Source organism: Cryptomeria japonica, chromosome 4 (assembly GCF_030272615.1).
Source record: "Cryptomeria japonica chromosome 4, Sugi_1.0, whole genome shotgun sequence".
NCBI classification, from domain to species: Eukaryota; Viridiplantae; Streptophyta; class Pinopsida; order Cupressales; family Cupressaceae; genus Cryptomeria; species Cryptomeria japonica.
In genome coordinates, this window is record NC_081408.1 from 437,454,832 (window position 1) to 437,480,488 (window position 25,657).

The window sequence follows — 25,657 nt, forward strand, 5'->3', positions numbered from 1 at the left end:
ATATGCATGTGTGGTTCTTTGGTGCAGGACATTGCAGGTACCAGTACCAGTACCAGGTAGGTACGGGGTATTGACTCCACCTAGTTTTACAGGTCTGAGCATGCCTTATATATATATCCGATGGCAGTGGAGGAGATAGTTTTTGTACCCTAGCTTAACCACAGTTACACTCATATAAGTGTTGTCAGTCAGTTGTGTTTCCTCGTCTGGCTGTTATGCAAGTCATGGTGCCTTGGTTTGGTCATTTGAGAGTCATCATTTGATCTATCTTGGTTTTGCGTGTTTCCATTTATGTAAATAGATATTTAATTTAAATGGATGATGATACCTTGTGTTGGCATAATCATTTAATTAATATGCTCTGTGATTATTGATTTATTTAAATTGATGAATTGCTAGATTAAATGGTTAAATGGCTTAATTTATTGTGTAAAGTTGCATTGATATTTTTGTGAAATAAATAAATTGCCTAGCTAGTTAAAAAGGTTAAATGCTTATGTTGAAGGAAGTATTTATGGAAAAACAAATAAATAAAAGCTTTCCTTGGTATTTTTCCATTTGGCCTTTTTAATTTAATCATTGGAAAGAATTATTATTTTTGGGAAAGAAATAAATCTGATTGCCTTTTAGTTTTAAAATATTTAAATTTGATTGGATGAAAAAAACTTTAACCTAGAAGCTTGGGTTAAAAGATATTTTTGGGCATCCATTTTGGGCATTCACGGTAGGAGAAGAAGAGAATTTTTGGAGAGAAAATTATGGAAAAACTTCCCGAAGGAGCTGGAAATTCGACCTGGCTACAAGACTGGAGTTTCCTCATCCCTTTTGCTTGCTAATTGCTTCAAGGTTGGAGGTTTCCTTCTTGTTTTGAATTTTTTTTGTAATTTTCAGTTTGCTTCCTGTGCATGGAATTTATACAATCTTCCTGTAGATGTTTGTGGAATAGTTGAAATGGAAGAATTAGTGTTTATTACTACTAGTTTTGTGAAATCTATATCATATGGTTGCATTCAGGAAAGAAATGGTTCATTTCTCTATCTGATGTGTGTTTTGTTCTTGGAAATCAATTTATTGATTTACCTCTTCTTTGAGAAGAAAGAATTTTAGATTGGGCTTGCTAAGTGCATCCTTGTTTCTATTTTGTCATGATTTGGCTATCTAGTCTTTCCAGTGTGTTTATTTCACCATTTACCTTGCCGGTAAACTCTTCCTTGAAATTTTGGAGATTGGCACTATATGTGTGTGCCCGTGAAATAATTTTGGAAATGGATGTTCAAAGAGGTAAGTATTACCTATTCGAAGAGGTAAGTGTTACTGGTTCGAGGAGGTAAGTGTTACTGATTCAAAGAGGTAAATGTTACCTATTCAAAGAGGTAAGTATTACCTGTTCGAAGAGGTAAGTATTACCTATTCGAAGAGGTAAATGTTACCAGTTCAAAGAGGTAAGTGTTACCAGTTTGAAGAGGCAAGTGTTATCGGTTCGAAGAGGTAAGTGTTACCTTTTCAAAGAGGTAAGTGTTACTTGTTCAAAGAGGTAAGTGTTACCTATTTAAGAGGTAAGTGTTACTTGTTTAAGAGGTAAGTGTTACTAGTTCAAAGAGGTAAGTGTTACCTATTCAAAGAGGTAAGTGTTACCAGTTCAAAGTGGTATTGCATGATGTAATGTGATTTTCATGTGATTTTTATTATGTGGTTAATAAATTTATCAATGAAAATTAAGGCATGAATTAGAGATTCAAATGGTAGACTTGGAATATTGATTCGAAAATTGATTAGATGTGACTACTGGAAAAGAGTGTTTTATTTAATTTTCAATCAATGATGTTGCAAGTGTTTGTGATGCTGATATTTTCAAAGATTGTCTGAGTGCTGATTTGATGTATTTAGCTATCCTTGCATGTGTTTATTGTGATATTTTGGTTTGTGGTTCAGTCATCCTATGGTGGTGTAATTGGTACCTTTGACCAAGTGATATATGTTGGCTCCATTTTCTTAACCATGTAGTGTCTTTGCCTTATGGTTAGTCAAGAGTCAATATATCCTTATTTAACCACTTGTTTCTGATAGTGGTATTATGGTTGTCTGCTACGCCATAGGGTCCTCGGAGAGTGACAATGCTTGTGTAGTGTCCTTTGAGAGAGTGGCTTTCTTTTGTGGGTTACACCCAAAGTGGTAGGCATTATAACCCAGTGAAAGTCAGATAATAACTAGTAATCTAATGAATTGATTAGGTGGCTAGTATCATAACATTAATAAAGATAAATGTACCTAGTGCATAGGTGAGTGCTAGTACAGGGCTCATACTGTTTTGAGAAGGCATAGAATGGCAAACCAACCACCTTGTCTACACGAAAGGCTTGTAGGGTACGTATAAGACTTAGTTGGAGCTGGACGATCGGGAGAGGTTACCAGGATAGTGAGCCAAGACCTATGGAGTTTGTGCTAGGGTAACCATCTTAAGCTATGCGATGACACTCTCTCATTTGGTTCACTTGTGTTTGTGAAGTTGAGTCACCGGGATTCTTGTGGAGTCTTATTGTGCTATCATGGAGTCATATTGTTTTGTCGACCATGTCATGCTTATGCTTGTTTGAGGGTCCTCAGCTATCTCCTAGCACGGTGCGGTGATTCCACTTGGGAATTACATGGTCGGGTGGTAGTGTCACTTCCCATCGGATGTTTAGATTTGTGCCTTCATGCGAGGATTGGCTTCGTAGGTGTTCCTATGGTTTGTGACTCATACCTCATCTCTTGTTTTGAAGATTATTGGTATTTGTAGACCTATGTGGTCGTTCTATCATTGTAATATTGATCTTATGTAACCTTGTAACTGGATGAAATCTATCCTTATATGTTTATTGAGAAGCTATGTATTGAAAGAGAAATGTAATCCTATGTTTGGATGTTTTTTATCAGTTCCTGGATGATGTTAGTAATTGCTTATTGAAGTGGAAATTATGTTGTATCCTTCCAATCTTTCTATGATGAATCTTTATTTGCTTTTAGATTCTTGTGATCATTGAGTTATGATGCATATGTGGAATTATGGTTTTGTGGAAGTTATTCTTGAAGTTAATTCTTCGTTGGTAACCCTTAAGGAATTTTGGTCTAAGTTTTCTGCTTGTGTTATCGCGCATGTTGTGTAAATGCACTTCTGATGTTTATACTTAAAAAAAAAAAAAAAAAATTCTTTCACCCTTGTTGTCGGTTTTCCTTTGGGGTTCCTGGTGGGGCATTACATGTCGAATGGGATATGAGGATAGTCATAGGTGAATAATGGATTATGGCACATCTAGTGGCTACTCCAAGCATGCTGGCTTCAAGGATTGCTTTGGTGGTTATGGATCTCACACATTCAAAAGACTATACCAGGCTAATAACTAGGGCCTTTCTTCACTCCTTTATTTTCACTTGGGAAGAGCTCAATCTATTGTTAAACAAATATGATATTTTTGCTAGAGATATCTGGTGGGGTGGTTTCCTGAATAAGGATTTCTTTCTTTTTGATTCAATGCCATGTTCAGTTTTTCTCTCCTTCATATATGGGTTTGGATATGATTCTCCACAACCCTTTCTTCAATGGATCCACCAACATTCCCTCCAAATTGGTGAGCCCCTGACTACAATAGCAATGGGAAAGTTTTATGCAGTCTGGGTTCTTAGGGAGCACGCTTTGTTAGATCCACATGGAAATCATTCTGTATTCCCTCTTCCAATGGATGATGCCTCATCTTAGGAGTTTGAGATTACTACATGAGCAAAGCTTGAGAGGGTGTTGAATTAAGTTTGATATTAGTTCTCTCCCTACTACAATTTTGTTGCCTCCTATCATACTTTGTATATTTTGTTGGAAATCTCCTATTGTCCATAGTTGGGAAATATTAGTCGAGGTGTTTTTAGTTTGGATCTTGTAATCTCTATATAATCATGTTATTTAATTGATGAGCCAAAATGCTCTATAATGAATGGTAAGGCACAACGCTTGTTGTAGGTTTTGTCAAAAACACAATTTTCTTCCCCAGTAAGCTCTACCCACTAAATGTAAAAAATCACACTACCATTTCAACCCTATTTAGTAAATTGGAAGGATTTTATAGAGGATTTTAAGATTAATGGGAGTTGACCAAAATATAGAATGCAACACTTATAGTAGATTTGCTGGCACTTGCACTTGTTCGTCCTCTTTCTCCCTCTATTTTTTAATTTTCAGCTGGCTGGATGCTTTGCGGGTGGCTTGGTATTTCAATTGATCCTTGCAGTCATTATGCAAATGGGGGTTCGGTTGGGATTGCATACAGATCTAGATTATACCTTCTAGTGCATCATAGCTACAACTCTCTTCTCCTGTGTGGACAAGATTCAAATAGACTATAACTTCATTTTTATACTTTAAAAAAAAACTAAATTTCAAATTTCAAATACAATTTTGGGTCCAATTATTTGCCTTCATTTTAATTTTTATGTAAACTTGAAGCATAAAATGTCTACAAAACACTTTATTTGAACACCTCCTAGAAGATATCAAGGCCTACAAATAATAATCTAATAATAATGCTACATTAGAAATTGCTCTGACATTCTAGAATAATATGCACATTTCACTAGATTAATGTGTTGTAAAATTATTTGTCCATTCTAGTTGGATTTTGATTAAAGAGTTTGATCTAACATCTAATATCATGCAACATTTCCTCTAAGTAATCTCTTTAGTTTGCATGAATAAACTTCTTCATAGCTTATATATAAGATAGATATAAATATGTAAATATATGCCAAGTCAACAAGAGTAGATGGTGCAAAGTATCTAGGTGGTAGATAAGGATATGATGATATGATTGAGTCTTTTATACCATGAAGGATTCATGATTTTGGGACTATTTTGAAATGGATAGTTTAAACAAGACATGTTATTCATATATGATTTATGGTCTTCAATGCATGTTTTACAAGTGGGACATGCTATAAGAAATTTATAACAAATGGGTGGCCCTAGGAATTCTCATTTATTATGATTAGGCTTAGTGTTAGTTTTTGAGGTAAGGTTTGGTTTGGGTTAGGGTTTGGATTTGGATTATGGTTAGAGTGAGGGTTTAAGATTAGTTTTGAGATTATGGTTATAAGGGTTAGGATTTAGGTTTAGCATATGGTTAGGGTGAGGGTTAGAATTATGGTTACATCACACACACACACACACAGAGAGAGAGAGAGAGAGAGAGAGAGAGAGAGAGAGAGAGAGAGAGAGAGAGAGAGAGAGAGAGAGATGTGGTAAGGGAGGGAGGGAGAGGAAGAGAGAGAGGATGGGAAAGGAAGGGAGATAGAGGGGGGAGGGAGAGACTAGAAAGAGTTGGGAGGGGCACAGAGAGAGATAGAGAGAGAGAGAGAGGGAAGGGGTATGGAGGAAGGGAGAGAGGGGGAGCATATTGGTTTATTATTTTCATCCTTGAACCTGATGCTCCCTCTCAAGGGATGATCTAAACTTATTTTTGTAAGCATTATTGGAACTACTCAATACTTTTTATATTGTAATAATGGTTCATCTTGTCCCTTGGAACTCCATATGATCCCCTAGGACACCATACAACCCCTTAGGACACCATATAACCCATTAGGACACCATATGATGTATTAGGATATCATATGGTCCTACTTGGGGTTGTATGCTATGCTAAGGGGTCTTATGGTGTCATTAGGGGTCATGCAGGGTCCTAATGGGGCCACACATGTGTTAGAACACCGTATGACACCTTAGGACACCATACGACCCCTTAAGACATCATATGGTCCAAAAGGGTCATTGACGGAAGGGAGAGAGGGGGAGCATACTAGTTTCTTATTTTCATCCTTGAACCTGATTATCACTCTTAGGGGATGATCTAAACTTATTTTTGTAAGCAGTATTGGCACTAGTTTTTATATTATAATAATGGTTCATCTTGCCCCTCAAAAAACTATATACCCCCTAGGACACCATACAACCCCTTAGGACACCATATGACCCCTTAGGACACCATATGATGCCTTAGGATATTATATGGTCCTACTTGGGGTTGTATGGTATGCTAAAGGGTCTTATGGTATCATTAGGGGTCATGTAGGGTCCTAATGGGGCCACACATGTGTTAGAACACCATATTATTGTTAGATAAATCTGATACCAAGAGTAAACTAAGAGGAGGGGGGCTAAATCGGTTTACTATCAGAAATAATAACTTAATGCATATCAAAAAGCATTAAACTAGAGCACAAAGAAACTAACATAATGAAGAATAGAACAAGAAAGATCTATACACACAACACCAATATTTTGATGTGGAAAACCTGGTAAAGGGAAAAACATGGTAGGAAACCCTACCCACAATCAGATGAATACTCTGTAGTAGTATTATGAATAATTACAATGGGGTATGCACTTGTAGAAAAGCCAATATCCTAGAGTGCATTGCTCATCAGAAAAAGAAGTCTCACTGACTTACAAAAACATCAGACTACAATCCAAAAGAATGAATTGTGAAAGTAGCACCTCCTAATGCTTGATACAGTTCCAGTTAAGCACAAATGTTTGCCCTATAATACAAAAACCTTCACTAAATGATATATCACTTGTTCACACATAAAAATTCCTCTGATAATGTAGACATAACCATGCATCCCATTCATATCCAAATTACACAAATAAGTCACCTATAAATATAGATCATCAACCTTATTGACAAGGTCGGCTAAACCCTAAACCCATAAACCCATAATATCAAAAATTACATTACATGGTATCACCAAACCAATATTATGATTTACATTACATAGAATGGACCTAAATCAAGTAACCAAATAATTCCATCTACAGGAAATTCCACTTAGACCAAAATCCAACACGTTTTGCTAGCCAATAGAAACCCTTAGTGAAGTAACACAAAAAGTCTAACCGGATCCAAATATGACCACCATAACAACACGCTAGCCAATGCAAAATCACCAAACACTCAGAGTATGATCAAGAAGCACTTTCAGCATGATAGAAACCGATTCCATAAGCCGAACCAAGATCGTTTGACCAAAACACCGAATATCACTTACCGGTAAAGCTAACCGGGAAAGCTAGAAGCTATCCAGTACCGATAAATACCAAAAGTAATAATAGCCAAAGCATCAAATCATGAACCAAAAAAGTATAGAAAGCATATAACCATCCAGAGTAAAGATCCAAAACTGATTCCAAAGATCTCATCAATACCAAATCAGAATCATAGCCAAAAACAGGATGATCACCAAGACTAACCGAGATAGGTCCAACCCGGATAGTCTCCAACTGAGATACAATGTTGACATCAATGAAAACACTTAACCAAATCTAGCATATTGCCAACAATCTCCCCCTTTAACATTGATGGCAACATTGAATGTGAAAAACATCCAAGTGCCAAGGAATGCCAACAATCTCCCTCTAAGATATGATTGATTTTCACATGAATAGAACCTCTCCCCCTTTGACATCAATTAAAAAGGATGGATAATAGTTTAAAAATATTGAACCAAATAGCTGACTACTCCCCCTAAGTAGTATCATCATCTCATCAACCCAAATCAAAGAAAATATCTGATAATCTTACTGGATTGATGCATTCCTGCATCTCTAAGTCTCTTCTGAAGAGTTGGTAACCCCCAAACGATCTTTGAAATATTCAAAAGTATCTTTAGGTAATGGTTTAATTATGATATCTACAATCTGCTCCTTAGTAGGCACATAAACCAATCTGACTTCCTTTGCTTCCACCTTTTCCTTCAAGAAATTGTACCTTATAGAAATATTTTTTGATTTGGAATGAAATACCAGCTTTTTTGAGATATCAATAGCAATAGTATTATCACACTGAATAACAATAGGATCATCCTAAATTACCCTTATATCTCTTAACATCTATTTTATCCATAAAATTTGAGTACAATTGGTAGCACTAGCAACTACATATTTCGCTTCAGCAATAGATAATGAGGTACATGATTGTTTATTGTTAAGCCATGAAACCAACTTCTTCCCAAGAAATAATGCACCATTGGTAGTGGTGTTCCTATCATCCACATCTCTTGCCCAATCAGAAATTGTATATGCACATAATCTGAAGTCGTAATTCTTTGGATACCATAATCCAAGGTCTGTTGTACCTGCAAAATACTTGAATATCCTCTTAACAACAATACCATGAGTTTCTCTAGGATCTGACTGAAATCTAGAGGCAATACAAACATCATTCATAATATCAAGTCTATTCTGAGTTAAGTACAACAATCCACCAATCATTAATTTGTATCTACTTGGATTCACTTTAGGGGATTCATCATCCTTTGACAATTTGCAACCGGTTATCATAGGAGTACCAACATGTTTGGAATTATCAAGTTCAAATTTCTTAAGTAACTCCTTCACATACTTAGTTTGACAAATGAAAATACCTTTATCAGTCTGAGTAATTTGCAAACCTAAGAAAAATTTCATCTCACCAATCATAGATATTTCATATTCATTCTTCATATCATCAGCAAATTTCATGCATAGATTATCTTCTCCTCCAAAAATGATATCATCCAAAAAGACTTCAATGATCAGTATGTCATCATGCTCAATTTTTTAATATAGGTTACTATCAGCATTACCTTTGCTAAAACCAAACTTAGAAAGATGTTTGTCCAATCTAGCATACCATGCTCTAGGGGCTTTTTTAGTCCATATAATGTTTTCTTCAATTGGTGAACCATGTCCTTGTCTTATGATAAATAAAATCCATCAGGTTGCTCAATGTAGACTTTCTCTTCAAGATCTCCATTTAGAAATGTGCATTTGACATCCATTTGATATACCTTGTAGTTCTTGTGTGCAACATAAGCAAGAAAGAGTCTTACTACTTCAATTCTTGCAACCAGGGCATAAGCCTCACCACAATCAACTCCTTCTTATGAATAACCTTTGCAAACCAATCTAGCCTTGTTCCTCACAATTTGACCTTCCTCATTTAATTTATTCTTGTAAACCTATTTAGTTCCAATAATGTCCTTGTCTTTAGGTCTAGGAACTAGTTCCCATGTCTTATTCTTTTCAATCTAATCTAATTCTCCTTCCATTTCTTTTATCTAATTTTTATCTTTACTTGTTTCAATAAATAATTTTGGTTAAATTTGAGAAATCAAACATACCTCTTCAGTGGGTAGCCTTCTCCTAGTCATCACACCTTTGCTTTTATCTCCAATGATTTGATCTTCAGAATGATTTAGTTTCACATACCTAGGAGTGTTTGAATTTTCTTGATTTACTAACTCTTTTTGTTGTTCCTCTATCATAGTTGAGTTTTTTGATGTTACCGAAGTGAGGGGTTCATTGTTCTGAGTTGCTTCATGCATTACCAGTTCAGGTATTATAAATTCATCTTCTATTCCACAGTCATACGATCTTATCTGATTAGTGGCATGTTCATCCACCTTGACATTTATGCTCTCCATTATCCTATTCAATCTTTTGTTATAACATATATATGCTTTGCTCTTGGTAGAATAACCTAAAAATATTCCTTCATCACTTCTAAGATCAAATTTTCCCAATGCATCATCTCTTCTAATGTAACATTTACTTCCAAAAAATCTAAAATATCTAATAGTAGGAGTATGACCAACCCGTAATTCATAAGGAGTCTTACCGGTATCACCTTTTATGTGTACTTTATTGAAAGTGTATACAATTGTATTGACATCTTTCCTCCAATAAATATCAGGCAATTTAGCTTTTGTCATCATAGTCCTTGCTGCATCCAATATGGTTTTGTTCTTCCTTTCCACCAATCCATTCTGCTATGGAGTCCTAGGTGCAGAAAGTTGTCATCTGATTCTATTCTTCTCACAAAAGTAGTTGAATTCACCGGATGTAAACTCACTGCCTTCATCTGATCTCAACCATAACTTTAAAGATTTTGAATTTCTCAAAAGCTTTAGATTTTTCTTTAAAAAATGCTACCCACATCATTCTAGAATAATCATCAATAAGTAACATAAAGTGTCTATCACCTTGAAAACTTTTTGTCCTTTCCAGTCCACACAGATTAGTATGAATAAGATAAAGAATTTCATTAGATTTATCATGTATGCTTCTAAAAGAAGTTCTGACTTGCTTACCCATTCGACATTCTCTACATACCAGATTATGAGGTTTGACAATTTTGGGCAAATCTCTGATAGCCTGTGTTGAACTGATCTTCACTATGAAATCAAAATTTACATGACACATCCTCTTATCCATAACCAGCTTTCATCAATCTGAGCAATGAAGTAAGATTTCTCACTGGAGTTTGAATGAAAGATGTTTCCATTGGTCTGAGTTCTGGAAGCTATTTCCAATCTAGATCTATTGATGATCTTACATTTTCCATCCTTGAATTGTAAATGAAATATTTTATCCACCATCTGACCTACACTTAAAAGATTATGCTATAATCCTTCAACATGATAAACATCATTAGTGTTAGTCTTACCATCCAATGATATTGTTCCCTTGCCTTTGATCCTACATGCCTTTTTGTCTCCAAATCTTACTAATCCGCCATCAAATTCTTGTAGTGATAGAAATTTTCTCGTCACCATTCATGTGATGTGAGCATCTACTATCTATAACCCATTCATCTTTTTCTTCAATTTTAGCAGCTAAAGCCTTTTCCTCAGTATGAGTTTCTTCAATGATAGGTTTTGGAGAATCATCCTTGATAGAAATGAAAACCTAGTCCTTACCGGAGGCAACTCCATTATCGGTTCCACTCACAAGTTCATCATCATCATCACTAGCATAATAGCATGATTTATCCTTATTCCTTCTGAATCTAGGTCTGTTATGATATTCTAGATTAGGCTTATAACTCTTCACAAATCTTTCATGATTCCTAGTATCTCTTTCAGGGCATCTAGAAGCAAAATGACCAATTTTATTGCATGAAAAACATTTAAAAGGGACTTTTCCTTCATACTTACTTCTGTCTGGTCCTTTAGGAATTCTTCTAGCAATCAGGGCTTCCAACTCTTCAAGTTTTTTTCTTCTCTTTCAATGTCTTCCATATCTTTAGTATACATCTCTTTCCAATCTATCTTTTGCTTACCGGAGGCAGATGTTTTAAATGCAGTCTTAGTTTTAGTAGCACTCTGATCTCCAAGTTCCATAAGCTCAAAAGCAATCAATTTCTCAAGTAGCGTATCTCTGGCAACAAGGGTACTTGACATTGTTTGGAGTTCATTGATTGCAGTAACCTTCATCTTATAATCCAAAGGAAGAACTCTCAGAACCTTTGATACTATCTCATCCTCACACTGATCCATCATAGAATTTGATTCCCATAAAAATCTCATTTACTTTGTCCATGAAAGAACTTATCTTCTCATCTTCTTCCATCTTCAAAGTTTCATACCTTACCTGAAAACCTTTGAGTTTAGCAATTTTTACATCCTGGTCACCTTCATAAAGAGTTTCAAGCTTTATCCAGATCAACTTTTCATTCTCAAACTCTGTGACATTCAATAGCTTTTCATTAGACATGGTGCTTAACAATGCTTCTTTAGCTCTGACATCATTTTCAGCATTCTTATATTCATCAATAGGTGTCGGTGTTCCAGAATTAAGATCATGAGGTATATACCCTTTCTCCACTATCTCCCAAACTTTAGCTCCAAGATATTTGATATGAATCTTCATTCACTCCTTCCATATTTTGTAATTTGTATAATCAAATCTGGGACTCTCCTTCCAATAGGGATTGAATGTAGAACTAGATGTAGTTTCCATCAGATCTCCTCAAGCAGTTAAGATTTTGCAAAGAGAATCTGGCTCTAATACCCAGAGTAAATTGAGAGGGGGGGTCAATCTATTTACTATAAAAAATCAAAACTTAATGCATATCAAAAACTATTAAACTAGAGCACAAATGAACCAACATAATGAAGAATAGAACAAGAAAGCTCAGTACACACAACAATAACATTTTGATGTGGAAAACCTGATAAAGGGAAAAACTATGGTGGGAAACCCTACCCACAATTAGATGAATACTCTGCAGTAGTATTGTGAACAATTACAATGGGGCCTGCACTTGCAGAAAGGCCAACACCCTAGAGCACATTTCTCATCACAAAAAGAAGTCTCACTGACTTACAAAAACATCAGACTACAATCCGGAAAGAATGAACTATGAAAGTAGCATCTTCTAATGCTTGATATAGTTCCGGTTAAGCACAAATGTCTGCCCTACAATACAAAAACCTTCACTGAATGATATATCACTTGTTCACACATAAACCTTGTTTTGATAATGCAAACATAACCATCCATCCTGTTGATATCCAAATTACATGAATAAGTCATCTATAAATATAGATCATCAACCTTATTGACAAGGTTGGCTAAACCCTAAACCCATAAACCCATAATAACAAAAGTTACATTACATGGTATCACCAGACTTGATAGCCCTAAAAAATGATTGCACAAGAATTTTTGTTTTTGAGCTTAAATATTGATCATTCTTGTTTTATTGTGTCCTTTGTCAAAGTTCAAAGTCTAGGGTTTAGGGTTCATCAAATTTTTCTAAGCCTTGTGAAGAAAAAGCCTTAATATTGTTATATTTTGTTGTTACTTTTCCCACTTAGGCCAACGGTTGGTTACCGTTGGTGGGGCCATTTTATTTCCTAAAGCGCTAGGTTGTGTCAGATTGGTCCATCTAATGATTTTCCTAAAGTCGTGTGAAATATTTCCCTATGGTCGGTCCCTTTTCAATGTTTGTGTCTGTGCCCATAAAATTTTCCTCTCTATAAATTTTAATTCATTGACTAGTTGATAAAAGCAGGATAGATCTAACGATCCACACTTCCCTATGGTTCAAAATTCAAGGAAGATAAAGATTGCAACATCACAAGATGATGCCACGTGCCTTTGGCAGAGAGAGGCAAGCTAGTGGTCTAACTTTTCAAAACCTCATGTTACCGGTTCTCAGGAGGTAAAGACTAGTTTACTGATGGCCCTATCAGTTAGCACATATTGCAAATGGATGGTGATGTTATGTTTTGGGAGAAAATATGACCGAATTTTAAAATTGAAGAGGTTAGTGGGCACTATGTTGAAGCAGTAAAGTGCAAACATATCTAATGGCCCACGTATCCCCAAGATAGAATTTGCAAGAAGATTATGGACCATGGCATCATGAGATGATGCCACATGTCGTGGGCTAACTAGGAAGATTGAAAGTAGGGCTATTGACAATGTTGGGTTAAGAGATGATATGGCATTGACTTGTCATAATTTTTGTGGATCCACAAGTACCGATGGAAGGTCAATTACCATATTGATCAATAATGATCGTTTGATATGCCAGGTTGGGCAAGATCTGCGACTAAGTTTCAAAAAATTGAATTTAAAAAGGATCATTAAAGGAATTGGTTTTAGCCCGCACAAGAAAGATAGGATGAGTAGGATGCTAACTTGTCAACTTAGGATAGACAGTGACAAGTTTGAAGTTTTTGAATGTTGACTCATTCTTGAGGGAACTTATGGAAGGTTTTTGTTGGGTAAAAGTCTGATTAGACAAGGCAAGAACAATGTCTCAGAGGTGTGAAAGGATTGGGATAAGCTTTAGGTTTAGATATGATGGATCATGGGTTTCCCGATGAATTCAAAGATCACCTGTTCATAGGGATTCTGAAGAAGAAAAATGTACACCCATGGAAGAATAAAATCAGAACAAAATCATTCACACAAGATGGACCTTGGTAGGAAAATACAGTGGATGTGATAAGCATGATTTCTAGAGTCCATAGCTAGTAGGTTGAATTGAAAGCACTGGAGTGAGGATTCTTCATGTGAATGAGAACCACCAGATGAAGTGTTTTGATTATAAATGCAATAGGGTGGTGATTTAATTGGTAGGAGAAAAATTAAGCCTTTATATTTTTTGAGTGCAGTTTTTTCTTCTGCAAGGAAAATGATGTTTGAGAAAGGTTGTAAATGGAGTTGATGTATGCTCAGTGATACCGGATGGATAATTTATCTCCTATGTGAGTATGTTTATTGTCAAAGTGGTTGTGAAAGTGGGGAGGATTGCTAGAGGGGGCGTGAAAGCTTTTTCTTATGAAGAAAGGCCATGCATGGCACAACCTCTACTTCTACTCTGCCACTAGATGGCAGGGGGTTCTAAGAGAGAGCTCGCAAAGGAATGAAAGAAGAAAATGTTTGGGTAGGGAGTGGCAGCTAATCATCCACGTGACTACATGGAAGTTGTGCCCCCTCCCCAACATATCATGTTTCTCTTGTAGCTCCTCCTTCCACTTTCTCTAGTCCTGGGCATAAAGGCTTGAGACCCTCTTCTATTTTAGAAGAAAATTTTCTTCTTGTTGGGACCCTGCATCCCTTCCAGGAAGGGAAATTCTTTGTAGCATAGAAGCATAACATCTCACACTCCATCCAAAGGTGTCAAGGCGATAATGACATGGCTCAAGCGGTTTTTCTTCTACTGATTTTCAATTGAAGATATTGATTCATAGGTGCCAGCTCATGGATATAGAAATATCTCTGTAACAGTCTTTTACAGAGCAAATAAATAAATGCTTGTGTCAATCTTTGCACAAGTTCTTGAAGGAGTTATATGTAAATTTTATCCTCTGATAGAAGTAGAATTTTTATTCAAATAAAAATAGAATTCTGGCTATTTTCTCTCCATTGTATGATTCTATCAATTTTTGAATGAAATCAACTAAGGGTTTATTTTATTTAGTGCATTGTTGTGATGTATGTAGCTTTCTATTTATGCTTTGGCCCAAGGGGTCAATTAAACTACTTAAATAGAGTTGCAGAATGATAGGGCTTGTGCAAGGATTTTTAGATAAGTAGTTTGTGATGGTTCTGATACTTAATATAAGTACAGATCCGATAGCCAACAAGATGAGAGGGGGGGGGGTGAATCATACAAACTTAATCATCAATGAAACATCAGATTCAACCTTGGTAACATATATCAGTCATAGAATAAAAACTGTCAAACATGTAAACTCAAAATCATATGAACAATATAAACCTCATAACACCAGATTTAACATGGAAACCCAAATAGGGAAAAACCACTGTGGAATTTTGGACCCACTAAGAAATATACTCTTCTAGAGTATGCTTTGTTAAAAGCCAATCCTGTTAAAGATTACAAAACACATTGCTAGATGTGACCCGGTTAAGGGATTTCCCTCAGATCTGTTAGGATCTTCACTTTGTTAGAAGTGACCTTGTCAAAGGATTTCAAACACTCATTTAGAATGTCACCTTGTTAGAGGATTTACTTATAAGACTGTTAATTCCACTCGGTTAAGAGATTTCCTATTACTTTCACAAGCTAACAGTAATACAATCTATCTGCAACTTTACATCTAAAATGCTAAAGCAGATTCTTATTTGTTCAACACAATCTAGACATAGAACTATTCTTGTCTATCTGTTGGGCATCAATACTCTGTTATTCCAACAGGTCTTCAAGCTTCTATGCTCAGTGATCACTATGTAGCATCCCTATGCATACACTTGCCTGCATACACTATTTATCAACAGTTCCTTATTTATAAACAATCATCTAACCACTTAATCTCCTTGATCACATTTCCCATGATCAATCATAGCCATCAGATCTTCAATCTTGTCCAGGTTCATTGTATCTTACAATCTAAAAAATGTTTTACCCTGCCTCAGAACTTACACAATCATCTTGGAACTTGTGTTAGGGTAATGCAGTTCAATCTGAGCTATAGATCTTCTTGCCGACTTTCCATTGCCTTAGATTTGTTAACAAACTTCTTCCACGGCTTGCCAATCATTGATCCACTCCAGCTCATCAGCTTCTTTCATTAAATATCACATGTAAACATTTAATGCATTATGTTATATCTCGGTTACAACTCAGTGAATACTAAACTTTACTTAGTAGACATTCTGTCTTCATTAACCGACTGCGATAACCTTAGGGTTTACCGACTAGGTTCTTTGCCTGATAACATAGTGTAGTATTAACCTTTATATTTTACAACATATGTATGATGTTAAAACAATCTAAAACATCAAGATCTCATCATTGTCTGACTCGGTAGAGTTGCCCATTGAATAAATTATCCCTTTATTCATCATATTCTTTCTTGTGTATTTACCGACTTCTTTATAATCTTCATATCATATTTCTTAAGATATGGCAACATCATACTGAATTAGAAAATTAATTTCTTGACATCAATGACAAAATAATAATATCAAGATAGTAAAACATCTTTAATCAGTTATGTCCATAATCATCAACAACCTTCTCAACATCTTTAATCAGTTATGTCCATAATCATCAACAACCTTCTCAATATCCTTGTTATATTGCCAACAATCTCCCCCTTTGGCATTGATGGCAAAACCAATTGATTTGACCGTTAAGAATTCAGATTGCTGTGATTCTGAAATGCTGAAACGCTCTCCCCCATGCATCAGATTTCTCTTTTGGTTTTCTCTCAATCTTCTCAGGTCTTCTCCTCCTGGTAGTCTTCTCCTCCTTGGGTAGGTCTTCTCCCCCTGGTAGTCTTCTCCCCCTTTGACAACAATGCCAAAAAGAAAAGAACTAAAACATAAGTTGTTTCTGTAAGAAGTTATTTCTTTGCTGATGTGTAACAACTGAGTCTCAGTCAGAGCATTTGTTTACAATTCCTATTCCCTGTATCATTGTCTGTATTATCCCAATATTGTTGCAGTACACTTTCAGAAAAGCGTTCTTAAAGTGTATCACTCCAGCATTAGCTCCCTACAAGATATTCAATAGATTCATCGAAGTGATGCTTTCACCGAACTCGATTGGTGAGTAAGAGATAGGGGTAGGACCCCTAACTTACTTCTGAGATATTCAAAAGTGTCCTTTGGTAGTGGCTTGGTGAAGATATCAGCTATTTGTTCCTTTATGTTAACATATTCCAACACCACTTTCTTTTCATGAGCTTCTTCTCTAAGATAATGATATTTGATAGATATGTGCTTTGTCTTAGAGTGCATAACAGGGTTCTTTGAAATATTAATGGCACTAGTATTGTCACAAAATATAGTTACTGGCTCAGTAACTTTCTCATTTATACCTTCCAAAAATTGTTTGATCCATGCAATGTTGCTACAATTCAGTGTTGCAGCAACATATTCAGCTTTGGCTGTTGACTGAGAAACACATCCTTGTTTCTTGCTAAGCCAACTCACTAGTCTTTCTCCTAAGAGAAAGCTCCTCCACTTGTGCTTTTCCTATCATCAATTTTGTCTACCCAATCAGCATCAGTATAGACTTTCAAATCAAAATCATTTCCTTTCTGATATACTAAGCCATAATCTTCAGTGCCTTTCAAGTATCTGAAAATTCTTTTGATTGCTGTCATGTGTATTTCCTTAGGATCTGTAGAGAATCTTGCAACAATACCTACTGCATGTGCTATATCAAGCCTACTGTGAACAACATATTGTAGTTTTCCAATCATGGATTGGTAGAGTGTCTCATCAACAGATGTAGATTCATCATTCTTTGATAGTTTGCAGTTTGTAGTCATAGGAGTACTTACTGGCTTTGAATCCTCCATTCCAAATTTCTTCAAGATTTCCTTTATGTATTTGGATTGAGTAATGAAATTTTCATTTTTGATTTGCAGTATTTGTAAGCCTATAAAATACTTTATCTCACTGATTAATGACATCTCAAATTCTTTGCTCATTTCATTACCAAAGTTCTTGCATAAAGAGTCATTTCCACAAAATATAATATCATCAACAAATATGGCTGAGATTAGTATTCCATTTTCATCATTCTCCATGTACATGTTGTTGTTCTCACTTTTCCTTATAAAACCAATCTTAATCAAATAAGAGTGCAGTCTTTCATACCATGCTCTAGGTGCTTGTTTTAGACCATATAAAGCTTTGTTCAATTTACATACCCGATCTTTATTATTGTCTTCAACAAATACTTCAGGTTGTTCAATGAAAACTTCTTCTTCTAATATTCCATTCAGAAATGTGGATTTGACATCCATTTGATATACCTTGAAGTTTTTGAAAGAAGCATATGTCAGCAATGTTCTAACTCCTTCAAGTCTAGCCACAGGTGCAAAAGACTCACCATAATCAATTCCTTCTTCTTGGGCATAACCTTTGCAAACCAATCTTGCTTTGTTCCAAATGACCTCTCCTTTCTCATTTAGCTTGTTTCTGAAGGTCCACTTTGTAGCGATTACATTTTTGTCCTTAGGTCTTGGGACTAGTGTCCATGTGTCATTCTTCTTGATTTGATCAATCTCTTTAGTCATAGCATTTATCCAATCTTCACTGTTGAATGCCTCTTTTACTATTCTTGGTTCAAATTCAGATATCAAACATGTGTTCTATCTCAGTTTGTTCCTTGTCATCACTGGATCATCCTTATCTCCTATAATCTGACTTGGTGCATGATGTCTTTTGACATATTTGGCTAATACAGGCTCGATAGGCTCTGTATGATCCTCTTCATCACTCGGTAACTGGATATCTTCCTCAGTTCCTTCAACAGTTATCTCGGTAGGACTTTTCAACTGCACATAGACAAATTCATCACAGTCTTCTGGTTCTTTGGAATTCCTGTCATTAGTTCTTTCTGCAAATTCATCAATTTTCACATTTGCACTTTCTACTATTTTGTTAGATGATTTGATCAGACATTTAAATGCTTTGCTTCTAGAAGAATATCCTAGAAATGTTCCTTCTTCACTTTTCTGATCAAACTTGCCATTTCTATCATCTTTATGAACATAGCATTTGCTTCCAAAGATCTTAAAATAACTTACATTAGGTTTCTTGCCATACCAGATTTCATAAGGTGTCTTCAAAGTATCTTTCTTCAATTGAACTCAGTTCAAGGTGTAAATAGCTGTGCTTATTGCTTCTCTCCAAAAATTTTGTGGAACCTTCTTCTCAATCATCAGTGTTCTAGCACAATCCACAATAGATCTGTTTCTTCTTTCAGCTATTTCATTTTGTTGTGGAGTCCTCAGTGTAGAGACTTGTCTTTTAATACCATGATCATTGCAAAATAGGTTAAACTCATCAGATGTGAACTCTCCTCCTCTATCTGATCTAAGACATTTCAATTGTCTTCCTGTTTCATTTTCAACTCTAGCCTTGTACCATTTAAACATTTGAAAAGCTTCTGATTTTTCTTTTAAAAACATTACTGACATCATCCTTGAATAATCATCCATAAATAATATGAAATACTTATCACCATAATAACTTTGAACTTTCATAGGACCACAAAGATCAGTGTGTACAAGATCTAAAATTCCTTTAGAAGTGTAGGACTTACTTGTAAAGTTGGATCTTGTCATCTTGCCCATTTGGCATCCTCGGCACATAGCATTCTCAGGTTTTTCAAGACTCGGCAGACCTCTTACTTTGTGCTTCTTACTTATCTTGATCAGATTATCAAAATTAACATGACAAAACCTTTTATGCCATAACCAGGTGTTATCAATCTTTGCATGCAAGCACTTGTCGTGAGTAGAGTCAAGGTGAAATGTATTACCCCTTTTGTTTGTGTCCCTGTAGCAGCTAACTTTCCATTTTTGTCATGAACTTTGACCATTCCTTTCTGAAATTCTATTCGGTAACCTGTGTTGTTTAGCTGTGCTACACTCAACAAATTATATTTCAAACCTTCAACCCAATAAACATCATTGCATCTTTCTTTATCAAGAAGTGTTATGGATCCTTTACCTCTTACCGAACATGGTGCATCATTACCAAATCTAACATAGCCTCCATCATAATCTTCTAACATAACAAACTTGTGTTTATCTCCTGTCATATGATGTGAGCATCCACTATCTATAATCCAAGAATCATTAGTGTTTATGTGAGATATTAGGGCTTTTTCTTCATACCTTTCTTCATCTGATCCATCCTTGATAGCCACATAAACAACTTCCTCTGTATCAGTCTCATCTGATTTATCATCTTCAGATTCCTCATTAGCAATTAAGTAGGTCTTTCTATCTCTTCTTCTAAAGTCTTGGTGACCTCTGTAATGATTATCTTTTTGTCTGTCATCTCGGTAATCTCTCTTTTCAGTGAAATCTTTGTCAGGACAGTTAGAAGCCATATGTCCAATCTTATCACAATTGAAACATTTCAAGGGTAGTTTTCCTTTATACTTACCTTTGCCTCTTGGTAACCTTTTGGCTAATAGTGCTTCAAACTCTTCTTGCTTTCTGATTTCTTCATACAGTTTGTGTACCTCCTCCATGTTCTTCTGAAATCTTTCACTTGCTCCACTATGATCTCCTCCAGAGTACTTATACTTTCTTTCATTGTAATCATTAGATTCATTCAGATGAAAAGAACTAAATGCGGATTCAACTTTATTTACCAATGACCCACTATTATCAAAATTACTTAACTCAAATGCATGTAGCTTACCAATAGTAGCATCCAAGGAAACTGGCATATTAGGTATAGACCTCAGTTCATTGATTGTAGAGACTCAGATTGCATAGGCAGGTAGAAGGGTTCTTAACAACTTACTTGTCACATCCTTTTCTTCAATAGTTCCTCCTGCTCCCTTGATTTGATTTACAATCTCCTTTAGTCTTGTACTGTACTGGGTTATGTTCTCACCTTCATTCATCCTCATAGATTCATGTTGTCCTCTTAGACTATCAACTTTTTCTCTTTGAACATGTTCGTCTCCTTCATACACAGATATGAGCTTAGTCCACATAGCCTTCACATCATTGTAGCCTTCTAGATCATTAAACTCAGAATCGGTCAATGAAGATGTTATTTCAATCATTGCTTGAATGTGTTCTTTCTTTGCCTTTATCTCTTCCATAGTCAATGGATAGGTGCTCGGTGTAACAAAATCATTCTCTAGATAGCATATAGCATATTCTCCAACTCCTGATAGATGTAGCTTCATCCTTTTCTGCCATGTAGAGAAACTTGACTTATTCAGCTTAGGTGCATCCCTCTTATACATCTTTGGATCTTTAACTCAAGTGCCTTTAAAATTTCCTTTCGGAGTCCAAGGCTCTGATACCAATTGATAGTTCCGATACTTAATATAAATACAGATCTGATAGCCAACAAGATGAGAGGGGGGGGTGAATCATACAAACTTGATCATCAATGAAAACATCAGATTCAACCTCGGTAACATATATTAGTCATAGAATAAAAACTGTCAAACATGTAAACTCAAAAGCATATGAACAATATAAACCTCATAACACCAGATTTAACGTGGAAACCCAAATAGGGAAAAACCACTATGAGATTTCAGACCCACTAAGAAATATACTCTTCTAGACTATGCTCAGTTAAAAGCCAATCCTATTAAAGATTACAAAACACATTGCTAGATGTGACCCGATTAAGGGATTTCCCTCAGATCTGTTAGGATCTTCACTTTGTTAGAAGTGACCTTGTCAAAGGATTTCAAACACTCATTTGGAATGTCACCTTGTTATAGGATTTACTTATAAGACTATTAAGTCCACTCAGTTAAGAGATTTCTTGTTACTTTCACAAGCTAATAGTAATACAATCTATCTGCAACTTTACATCTAAAATGCTAAAGCAGATTCTTATTTGTTCAACACAATCTAGACATAGAACTATTCTTGTCTATCTGCTGGGCATCAATACTCTGTTATTCCAACAGGTCTTCAAGCTTCTATGCTCGGTCATCACTATGTAGCATCCCTATGCATACACTTGCCCACATACACTATTTATCAATAGTTCCTTATTTATAAACAATCATCTAACCGCTTAATCTCCTTGATCACATTTCCCATGATCAATCATAGCCATCAGATCTTCAATCTTGTCCAGGTTCATTGTATCTTACGATCTGAAAAATGTTTTACCCTGCCTCAGAACTTACACAATCATCTTGGAACTTGTGTTAGGGTAATGCGGTTCAATCTGAGTTGTAGATCTTCTTGCCAACTTTCCATTGCCTTAGATTTGTTAACAAACTTCTTCCACGACTTGCCAATCATTGATCCACTCTAGCTCATTAGCTTCTTTCATTAAATATCACATGTAAACATTTAATGCATTCTGTTATAGCTCGGTTACAACTCGATGAATACTAAACTTTACTCGGTAGACATTCTGCCTTCATTAACTGACTGCGATAACCTTAGGGTTTACCGACTAGGTTCCTTAGGGTTTACCTACTAGGTTCTTTGCCTGATAACATAGTGTAGTATTAACCTTTACATTTTACAACATATGTATGATGTTAAAACAATCTAAAACATCAAGATCTCATCAGTGTCTGACTCGGTAGAGTTGCCCATTGAATAACTTATCCCTTTATTCATCATATTCTTTCCTGTGTATTTACCGACTTCTTTATAATCTTCATATCATATTTCTTAAGATATGGCAACATCATACTGAATTAGAAAATCAATTTCTTGACATCAATGACAAAATAATAATATCAAGACAGTAAAACATCTTTAATCAGTTATGTCCATAATCATCAACAACTTTCTCAATATCCTTGTTACATTGCCAACAGTTTGGGTTGGGATCGCAAATGAGATATACTGTAAAGCAGTATTATCTTAGATCTTATACTATTAGATGAAATTCTATCACATTTTTCAGTTTACGTTTCATATCTTCAAGTGCCCAATGGAGTAAAGAACTAATCACTACTTATAATTGGTTTTGTTAATCAACCTTGTGTTGGTTTCATTGATGAGTCGCTACAATATTTTAAATATCAAAATATCATTGCTGAGTTTTCATGTATTTTCTGAGTTGTCCCACCCATTTCATGCCCTAGCTTAAGGTTGAGGATCACTTAAATGTTTTCCATCCTTGAGTGTTATCCCCTTCTATCGATCCCTTTTATGAGATAATCTTCTTTGTTTTCAGTAAATTCCAGAGTGTGGTGTAGAGATCAGGAAGTTCACTAAAGGGATTACCGTCCTGGGTTTTACAGAGCCCAAAGTGTAGAAGGATCTTGCATCCTTGTCATAGTTGGTCCAAGGCTGAAGTATATTGATAGTTGGAAGTGTCTTTCCATAGGTATTCAAAGGAATCGGCTTGGTTTCTGTCGTACAATAGTGTAAACCCATTTTTGAGAACCAACAAAAATGATGACTTTGCTAGGGAGATAGTTGCCTAGAATCTCTGGAAAATAAATTGTCATCGTTTGTATAGAATTTTCCATGCCTTCCTATGATTTTATGGTTGAGCTTTTCTCCCACATCATAGGACCCAAATATTTTCCTCATAGAGTGAAGGGTTTCTTAGTTTGTCCCTTGTCAGTTTGAGTCAATTCTCATTAATGTTGTCGAAGAATCTGTTGTAATTCATCTTTTGATATAAGTTCTATCTAGATCTGTCCATGTTCCAAGATTATTTTGTAATACTTCACAAGTTTTGAGTGGTGACTTTGAGATCTCTACACCAGTGTGCATTATTTGAAGAAGAACTGGGAAGAACCAAAGAACTTGCAGAAGAGATGAAGCGGGTTTGATCTCTTCTGGTGAAGTACCTCGACAAGTTGAGGATGAAATCCATATGATGCCATATGATGATAAGGAATTGTTGTAGTGTTGTGTTGAAATAAACCTGACCTGTGGAGAAATTCCAGTTGTTTAAATATTTGTCCTTTGCAAGGAGGTGGCGACTCTGTCAGAGATCAATGTTAAAGATTTGAAGAATTGAGAGGAATTTTTTGAATCCCCAGTTAAAGAAGGTAGCAGCGGCTTCAACATTTCCAGGTATTTTGATTTTCATGAGTCAAGTATACTTTCATGAAAATTATATGTAAAAATGTTCCCTAGAAAGTGAGTAAAGCACTAAGGAAGGGAATGGTGGTAATTATCTTACATACTTCTGTGACACAATTTTCACATTTTATATTAAGTTAGATGAAGTATGTTTTGAGCTATGCATTGTAATAATTTAAGATTTATGGCAAAGGAAAGATGTAGGGAAATGAATGAAAATATGTATTATGTGCCTATACTTCCCTATAAAATGTCAAGTGTAAATGTGCAACCTCTACCAAATCACAATAGAGCTTTCTTTATGGAAAGATATAAGCCATTGAGTTGTAATGGTATCCAAATTTTCCCAAACCTTGTTCCTATTAAGGTTAGGGAGCACCTACCAGAATTCAGTGGGAAAAGATTAGAATCAACACCTCATCATTTGCAGGAGTTTTCTGAATTAATGGGAGATTTTGACATAAGTCAGGAAGATGTCTTCATGAAGCTGTTTGTTCAATCTTTGAAGGAAAATGCCAGGGATTAGTTTTCTTATCTACCAGCATGTTCTATCTCTTCATGGGATGAACTAAAGGTATAATTCATGGAGCAATTTGGTGAGAGAATTAGTCCAAGTTCAGTTATGAAAAGATTCATGGGTATTTAGATGGAAGAAGATGAGTTAGACCCTATTTTTAATATCAGGTTTGCTAGAACATTGGATGACATTCCTAGCAGTTATAGGCCAAATTATATAGTATGTTTAGTTGTTTAATTGGCTACATTTGATGAGGAAGAGAGTTATTTGCTGAGAGACAAGGACCCCGAAACCTTGCATCAAGCTTATAGGATAGCAATGGACATTGAGAATAACTTGAAGTATGGAATCCCTAAGGGTTATCTATGTGCAAGGGTATGCTAACCCAAGACATTAGATGTTGAAGAGAGGAATGAGCCAAAAGATAAAGATCAATGTCAAAGCATTTACATCCCTGTTGATCACATTAACCCTATTATTGATTATGATTTGAACAAAAACATGAGTGAAGAGAACTTATCCCAGACAATGGCTATTCCTCAGGTTAATGAAGAAAAGGTTAGTGAGAAATTATGTGACATAATTGATATAGAGACATAGATGATGTCAATTATTTCACCAAATGACAACAACAGTAGTTGTTATAGGAAGGAGATCCCACAAGGGATTCATTTCCAGTCTTGTGTTTTAGATAAATCCAAAAGTGTGTATGGAGAATTGGAAAGTTGTTGAAAATGGGAAAATGAAGCAAGGTGGATAGGGTTGTTAATATGCAAATCAAACACTAAAAACATAAGAAGATGAAGCATAAACCAAATCACATAAAATAACATGAAGATGATGCTTATACCTTGCTATCTTACCTTCTCCTTCGGATGGAGCTTGATGAAGTGAAGGTGCCCTTGGATGATGCTCCACTTGATGTGCTCCTCTTGCTTGCTTGATGTGGATGGCTCTCCTATGTTGTGCACAAATGAGATGGATCTTGAAGGATGATGGGGATGAGATGATTAAGTATGGATGAGAGATGATTTTGACATGGTAAGGTTTCTAAGATGATTTTCCTAGGCTCAAAAGGGCAACATAAGATTACTAAGCTTGGAGATGAAGAATGAAGGGATGGAGTCCTCAATTTATAGGAAGAGGAGAGGAAAAATAGATGGCTAGGATGGATTCAAGATGAAGGGCTAGGATTGCTTGTGAGCTCACACAAGGCCCAAAAGAGGGTGTGGAGAACAAAGAGATATGCCTTAAAGGCATTTCTTATCTCCACACTCCTCAAGGTACATTAGGAAG